Source organism: Pteropus alecto, unplaced genomic scaffold (genome assembly GCF_000325575.1).
Source record: "Pteropus alecto unplaced genomic scaffold, ASM32557v1 scaffold75, whole genome shotgun sequence".
Taxonomy (NCBI): Eukaryota; Metazoa; Chordata; class Mammalia; order Chiroptera; family Pteropodidae; genus Pteropus; species Pteropus alecto.
The window spans coordinates 2,890,585-2,898,386 of NW_006440638.1; positions in this window are offsets into that span (position 1 = coordinate 2,890,585).

Sequence of the window (7,802 nt, forward strand, 5' to 3'; positions counted from 1 at the left end):
TCTATTTCCTTCACTAGGTTAGGGAAGTTTTCCATTATTATTTCTTCAAATAATGTAATTTTTCTTGTTCTTGTTCTCCCTCTTCTCCTTCAGGTATCCCTATGACACGGATGTTTTCTACATTTACTTTTGTCCAATAAGCTCCTTAAATTAGAACCTTGGCTTCTTTTTTCCTGCCATTCTGATTGGGTATCCTTGGCTTCCCCATCTTCCATATCGGTGGTTTGATCCTCTTCTTTATCCACTCTATTGATTCCCTCTAATATACTCTTTTATCACAGATAATGTATTCTTCATTTCTGAATGGTTCTCTTTTATAATTTCCATTTCTATTTTTATGTTTTTTATCACTTTGTTAATGTTCTCACTGAGTTCATCTATACTTCTCTTCATTTCATCGAGCATCTTTATAACCAGTGTTTTGAACTCTGTATCTGTTAGATTGCTTGACTCCATTTTTCCTGGATCTCTGTTCTGTTCTTTCATATGGTTTTTGCTTATTTGTCTTCCCATTTTGGCTGCCTTGCTGTATCTGTTTCTATGTACTAAGCAAAGCTCCTAAGTCTCCCAGTCTTATTAGTGTGGCTTTGTGTAGTAGGTATCCAGTGGCACAGTCCTGAGAAGGGTCTAGCTGCAGGCAAAGTTAAACCCCAGGCTGTGCCTCTCTGGGGCCACCTATTAAGATTCAGCAAGCAATTTACAGATGTTGTGCTTATAGTTGCTTCAAGAAACCACACCAGAAAATGAGGCCAGCTGCCACCAGTGTGAGTCTTAGAGCTGCTTGGCAAGGACCATGGAACTCATCGAGGATACAACTGGATGTGGTTTGGATAGGGCTACAAGTTGGGGGAGACAGTTTCAGGGAATCTTCCGTGTGGAGCAACTGTTATCCAGTTTGATGACATCTCAGCCATGGCAGTGCTGCCTGTGCACACTGGGTGGGGGAGGGGCTCAACAGAGGAACAGTGAGTATCTCTGGCACTTCTGCCAGGGAGAGAGCCTCACCTCTGGCCCTCACTCCAACAACTCAGTGTTCCCTTGTAAGTCCCTGGTGTCTCCCAAGCAGCTGACCCAGCACTGGTGCTCAGAGTGAGTGAGTCCGTTACCATAAAAGTCTTGTTACAGACATGGCACCTTTAAGAGGCATCTGCAGCTGCCGACTGCCACTGCTGTCCCACTCAGCCACTCAGGACCAGGCAGCCTTGTTCTTTGCCCCCTCCTACCTCCTACTGTTGTGGGGTGATTGCCTGTTCCTCTACATAGTTGTAGTGCTTCTGTTCATCTAGACCCCTGGCGACTTTGCTTGCTGTTTGCTCTGTTTCCATCACAACTTTGATTTGGTTGCAAAAGGTGATGAAGAAAGCCTCCATCCTCTATGCCACTTTGCCTGGGCCACCTGACTTCTGAATCCTTTTGATGTGACCTTTGTAATGTGTTTGTTTCTCTGCTATATAGTATTTCAAGATGTTCAAGTACATTTTCTGCTGGGGATCTGGAATCAGTCATTTCTTAAGGAAGCCAAAGTTTTCAAGATTGTATGTCACAATGATAGTCTAAAAGCTAGATTGTATGTCACAACAATAGTCTAGAAGATTGTATGTCACAACAATAGTCTAGAAGCTAGAGTTGATATCTGCTACTATAGTTACCTTTTTCTAGGATTTTACAAATTCAGACCTATAGGTTTTTACTTAACCTTTTAAATTTTACATCTGTATTTCCTTTCTTCCACACTGAGGATCTTTGTTCTCAGGGTCACAAGAAATGATAGATTTAGAATATATCATAATTACTCGGTTGCTTTATTCCACTCATACTTTATCCCACTTGAATATCTTAAATATGTTAATCTATTTCTTCTTGAACAAAGCATTGTTGTTAAAGAAAAAAGAACCTAGAAAAAAGAACAAAAATACTTTTGTTGCCCTTATGAAATATGTGTTCTATTTCCTAGATTCTCAAATATTTTTTCTTTTTTTTAAAGTCTTGTAATTTTACTAGAATTTATTTTCACCATCATTGTTCTGAATTGATATTCTCAGATAGCAGTGTATTTTACAATAATAGTCTCAACAAGTTTTGAATATTTGTTCTATTCCCTAGATTTCCTTTTTTTAGGTTGAATCTATTTTTTATATACCCAATATTTTCTCTCAATTCCTTTTTATTTCCATTTTGTTTTTGTTTTAAAATTCCCTTCTTTTAATCAACTATTTGTAGTAAGGCATCATTTGTTGTGTTTAGTGTGTGTGTGTGCATGTGTGTGTTATGTTTTCTAGTTTATTCATCAGTTTTTTTTTTTTTAGCTATATCAGCTATTTCTGAGTTTTTCTAATTCTTTTGTTTTTTCATATCTTGTCTCTTCTTAATGTCTTTCAGCTCATTTCAAAATGGTATTTTCAATTTGCATATATGTTGCATATATCTTTCTAGTGTGGTTTATTTGCCTTCACGGTTATTCTCTTATTGTCATTTTTTCTTATAGTTATTTGTATGGTATTTGACTTCAATGGTTATCAATGCTTATTTTTATGTGGATCTAATTTTTATGACTTCTTAGATTTAGTCTTCTTAGATTGCTTTTCTTATGAGCTCCTTTCTCTGTTGTTTTCATGTTTGTAAATCTATGATGGCTTGTTTGGTACAGTTTCCAGTTCTGTTTCCTTCTCTCTTTTTCCTGGACCTTCATTTTCTTTCATCTCAGTTGTTTCGATGGTGAACAATTTTGTTTCATCCCAGAAGTTTCTCTTCAGTTTGAGGCCTTGCACTTGAAGGGAGCCCTACTGGGTCAGTTATGAGAATTTATGGGAACTAGCCAGCTCTTAAGACTTATCTCTGATTATTGGAATATGCTAAATCTCTCCCAGCTTTAACTGCTATTCATGAATCAAATTGCCATGATTTCCAGCTTGTGAGGATACCCTGTTGTCTTGTTTGTTTACAAATACTGTTTTTTACTTTATTATCTGGTTGCAATGCCTGTTTTTATGTGGGAAGTCAAAAGATCTCAAACCTATGCTACCTTTTCCATCATCACTTTCTCAGAATCCCACATAATTATTTAAGTGATATAATTTAATATAAAAAGTTCTAAAAGGCATAACAAGAAACTACTAGAAGCAACTACCACATCCAGAGCTGGGAGACCAAAGGAGGGTGTACTGCCTGGCTAGTGCTGGCATTTCTGAGTTTAGATAAGGAGACTCTTGGGATTGAGTACTAAGAGAAACTAAAGTGACCATTGGTGTCACTTTCCCTGAAGTGTCACAATCAGCCTGGTGTTTGAGGATCTGCAAACTAAAGGCAACTACTGCTATAAGGAAATGTTATTGCCAACAGTGAAACTTTGCTGGGATGATGCTAACAGGAACAGAGCAAATGAAAAAAAAAAAGAATAATTTCTTTTCCATTTTGTTTTATCATCACACTTTATTGCCCCCTATTGCCAGAGCCTAACAGGAAGCAACCTGACAAATCAAAAATGCAATTTTCAGAGTTCTAGTTTCAGCATCACAAAGCAAAATAGAGAAGGTAAATTTGAAACTGCCTTATAACTATTATATTCTCTTTGTAAACTGGGTGTTTATCATTGAATATTTTTACCTTGTTTGGTAATTATAACCTTAATTTTCATTTTATCTGATATTAATATTGCCTTTCCTTTTTTTGTATGCAGTTTCTTATCTTTTTTGCTATATTTTTTATTTTCAATATTTCACTACTTTGTTTAAATGATTTTTTAAAAGAAATATATTGATAGGGTTCTTTTTTTACCCAATCTGTTTTATATATTTGAGAATTTAATCATTCATATGTTTTATTCCTTTCACCTTTGTCTGCATTTTGAAAATTTTTTCCTTATTTCCCTTTAAATATTTCCCTTATTTAGTTTTCCTGTTTGTTTGATCATAACTATTATTTATCTTTTATTAGGAAACTCTATTGTACTGTTTCATTCAACTGGTGACTATCATTTTCATATACTCAAGGTGAAATCCATATGAAAGTACGGGTTATATAAAGAGAAGATAGCAACTATATGTTTTCCAGGTGCTCTATTCCTTCACTAGATGAGCCATTTAGAACAGTTTTATTTTCCTCTCCTCATCCCCAAACTCCTAGGATTTGCAGATCTATTGTAATTGTCTTTAGTTAGCGTCTGCTATCAGGGCTCGCTTGCAGTATTGCCACTTCAATTTCAAGACTCAAAAGTTAAAACTTATTTTACACCTACTCAACCACTCTGCATTTCTGTATTTCTCTTTAGGTAACAGATGTGTCAGAGCTCATCACTCTTTCATTTAGACTATCTTCCCATGTCTTGATGTATTTTCTTTCATTTGCTTGTTGTTTGATTACAGATTTATTATTTACTATTCACTATTTCCTCAGTTTTACTACTGAGTGATATATTCTATCAATCTTCACTTAATTCCAAACAACTTTCCTTGAAATAGACAATTAAATATCTTTGTTGTTCTAGTTATCGGAGCATAATCCTTTTTCTCAATATAAATGACACTAAATTTTCTTTTAGCTTCTAATAGTATGAGTGAAAAGTCTGTTCTGGTCTGATTCTTGTTCCTTATATTCTTTCTCCATGGAATCTAATTAGACTTTTTTTTATCCTTAAAATTTAACTAGATTATTTCTAATATGTCCATAACAAAATAGTATTAAAAGTCAGTACGTGAAGGAAAAAGTTGAAATATCAACAAAAATGCTAGGACCCTAAGGTATTAATGAATAGATTCTATGACCCTTTCTAATTGTCTGATATCTATACCTCTTCCAGGTAGCCATTTTTGTCTGCTAATTTGTGACTGCTGATATTTTCCTTTCTCATTAGCTGTCCCTGAGGTCTTTTCTTCTCTGTTGACTATAATGCTATTCTTAGAATTTGGCTTTAATTGTGCTACTGTATAAAAGAAAACCATGGTAATTTTTATGTATGAAAAATAGGTTATGGTTGATCTGCTATAGCTGATCGGAACTCTCCTTATCTTCAACATCACTTTTAGTAAATACTTAACTCTTAACTTTTGAGTCTATGGTCTTATTTTCCACAACAGTGTTTTTCTTCATCAATCCTGCCTGAGTGAGCTCTTTTATTCTGCAGAGGAATGTCTTTCTCTACTCCAGGAAATTTTTTTCTTTTTTTTTCTGTAAAATGTTTAATTATTGATGCTACTCCATCTTTAATCTGTCCCCTTTTGGAACTCCTGTTACTACTTACTGTTGAGTCTTCTGTATTTATCATTTCTTTAGTACTTTCCATCCATCTGTATTTTTGTTCTGTGCTTTAAGATTTTCCTCCACTTGATCTTTCATGCTACTAATTCTGATATTTAGTTTATGTACTGAGTTTTTAAGTTTCAAAATCATGATTCAAATCATTGGATTGGGAAAGAATTTAGTCTGGGATACTAGTTAATGCACTCCTAAAATTTCCAGGCAAAATACTCAGGCCTGAAATAAGCATATAAAATCAATGGAAATAAAGAGAGAAATAAATTGTTGTTTTAGTTTGCTGCCATAACAATATACCACAGAATGGGTGGCTTCAAAAACAGAAATTTATTCTCTCAAAGTTCTGGAGACTGGAAGTCTAAAATCAAGATATTAGCAGTGTTGATTTCCTCTGAGGCTTCTGCCCTTGGCTGGAAGATGGCTGAACTTACTGTCTCTACATGTGGCCTTTTCTCTCTATGTGCACACCCCTGGTGTGTATATATGTGTCCAAATTTCCTCCTTTTGACTCACCGTAACAGTCTCATTTTAAGTTAATCATCTCTTTAAAGACCTTATCTCCAAATAAAGTTACATACTGGGGGTTAGGATTTCAACATATGACTTTTCAGGGGGACACAGTTCGGCCCATGACAACTGTCATTGTAAAAATAGATATTGGTTGAAAGTTTTTTTACTCACATCAACTAACTGCCATAACAGATAGATGTCCAACAATTAAATTCAATTCTGACATCAACTCTTGGAGTTGGCATCAGGCTTCACAGGTTTTAGGGCGCAGTCTCATGAGAATGCCCCCATATCAGACGCTGGCCACAAATAGGGTACAAAGCCTACCTACATTTCTGCTCAGCAGACTAAATGTTCAAGGGTTCCCCTGACATTCCCCCTAGGTTTGATAACTCAACTAGAACAACTCACAGAACTCAGGAAAGCATTTTACTTATTATTACTGGTTTATTATAAAAGACATAACACAGGAACTTCCAAATGGAAGAGATGCATGCAGCAAGGTATGGGGATGGCAGCGGTGGTGGTATGGAGCTTCCATACCCTCTCTGGATGCACTACCCTCCTAGCACCTCAGCGAGTTCACCAAGCAGGAAGCTCTCTGAATCCATAATTTAGGAGTTTCTGTGGAGGTGTCATTACATAGGCATGATTGCTTATATTATTAGTCATTAGCAATAAATAATCTTCAGCTCCTCTCCCCATCCTGGAGATTGGGTTTGAAAGTTCCAAGCTTCTAATCATGGATTAGTCTTTCTAGTGACCAGCCCCATCCTAAAGCTATCTAGGGGCTTGTCTTATCACTAAGAAAATTCCAAAGATTTTAGAAGCTTTGTGCTAGTAGCCAGTGGCAAAGACCAAATATTTTTCTATTAGACCACATTTGTGCAAAGAGATGACACACTGGACTATAAGATACTTTTGAACCCTTGATGAATACAGACTGGGAAAAAATGCCTTTTAAGAGTTATAAGTATGCCTGCCTTTTAAGAAGTTAAATTTACCTTTAAATCAGATTGTCTCTTTGTTCTAAGAAAGCCACAAAAATGGGCCTGCAAAGCAAATATAAATAAAATATCTACCTATTATTCCTGGGAAAACTTCAAGTGTCTTGAATGTAAATGTCTTAGAGAAGCTAAGAGTTTTATAAGTTGACTGTATCTGGGTATCAAGTGTCTGTAGTTTGTTTTCCTTGGGAAGAGTATCTTTTTCTCTTTGGATTTGGATTGCCATGTATATTACTGCTGTCCTTTTTCTCTGAACGGTTGCTGTTATAACTCGTGTTGTAAGGTGAACAACTCTAAGAAGAGAAGCAGACTGGAAAAGTGACAATATAAATCAGTTGGAAACCCAGCCATCTTTGGGGACCAAGCGAGTGACATAAATGTTTGTGAAACTGTTCATTCTAAGACCATATTTAGTGGTGGGTCGTTCAGTGGTAAACTGAAAAGCTTGTGTCTTCTCAAGGAATGAAATTCCCCCACAAAATTTTAAATACGCTGAAGTAAGTTTAGTTGCCAGCCATTATGGAGCAACAGGGACCAGATTTATCCTCCCATCATAACAAATGGAAAACTGTATAAAATATATAAAACAATGGTTTTCAGACAATGTATAATAGTCAGTACAGGACAGTGATTAGAGACCCTGTAAAAAGGAAATAAGGAAGGTAAGTCCTATTTTTCCCAAGCTTATTTATGGGGTTTCCAATTTGTAGAATATTGAGGGGTACCCAAAAGAAGTCAACAATCACACTAAATTGAGGAAACAGAGTTTGGTGTCTAGGGAGGCCAATTTTTTAGAATTTGCAAGATACATGTTGAAGAAGCAGCAGCTACATATAGAGAGTACTACAGAGATCTGCATAAGGTTGACCTAGAGTCTTTTGTTGAGGACTTATCTGTAAATATGTGTGCGGGAACTATCAGAAATCAGGAAAAGAACTACTGGAAAGAAGGAAGCAGAAAAATCATTAACTTTCTCATAATCTGGGAATAGTTTATGGAAAGGCTGTCTAATACATGAGGCATCCAATACACTGG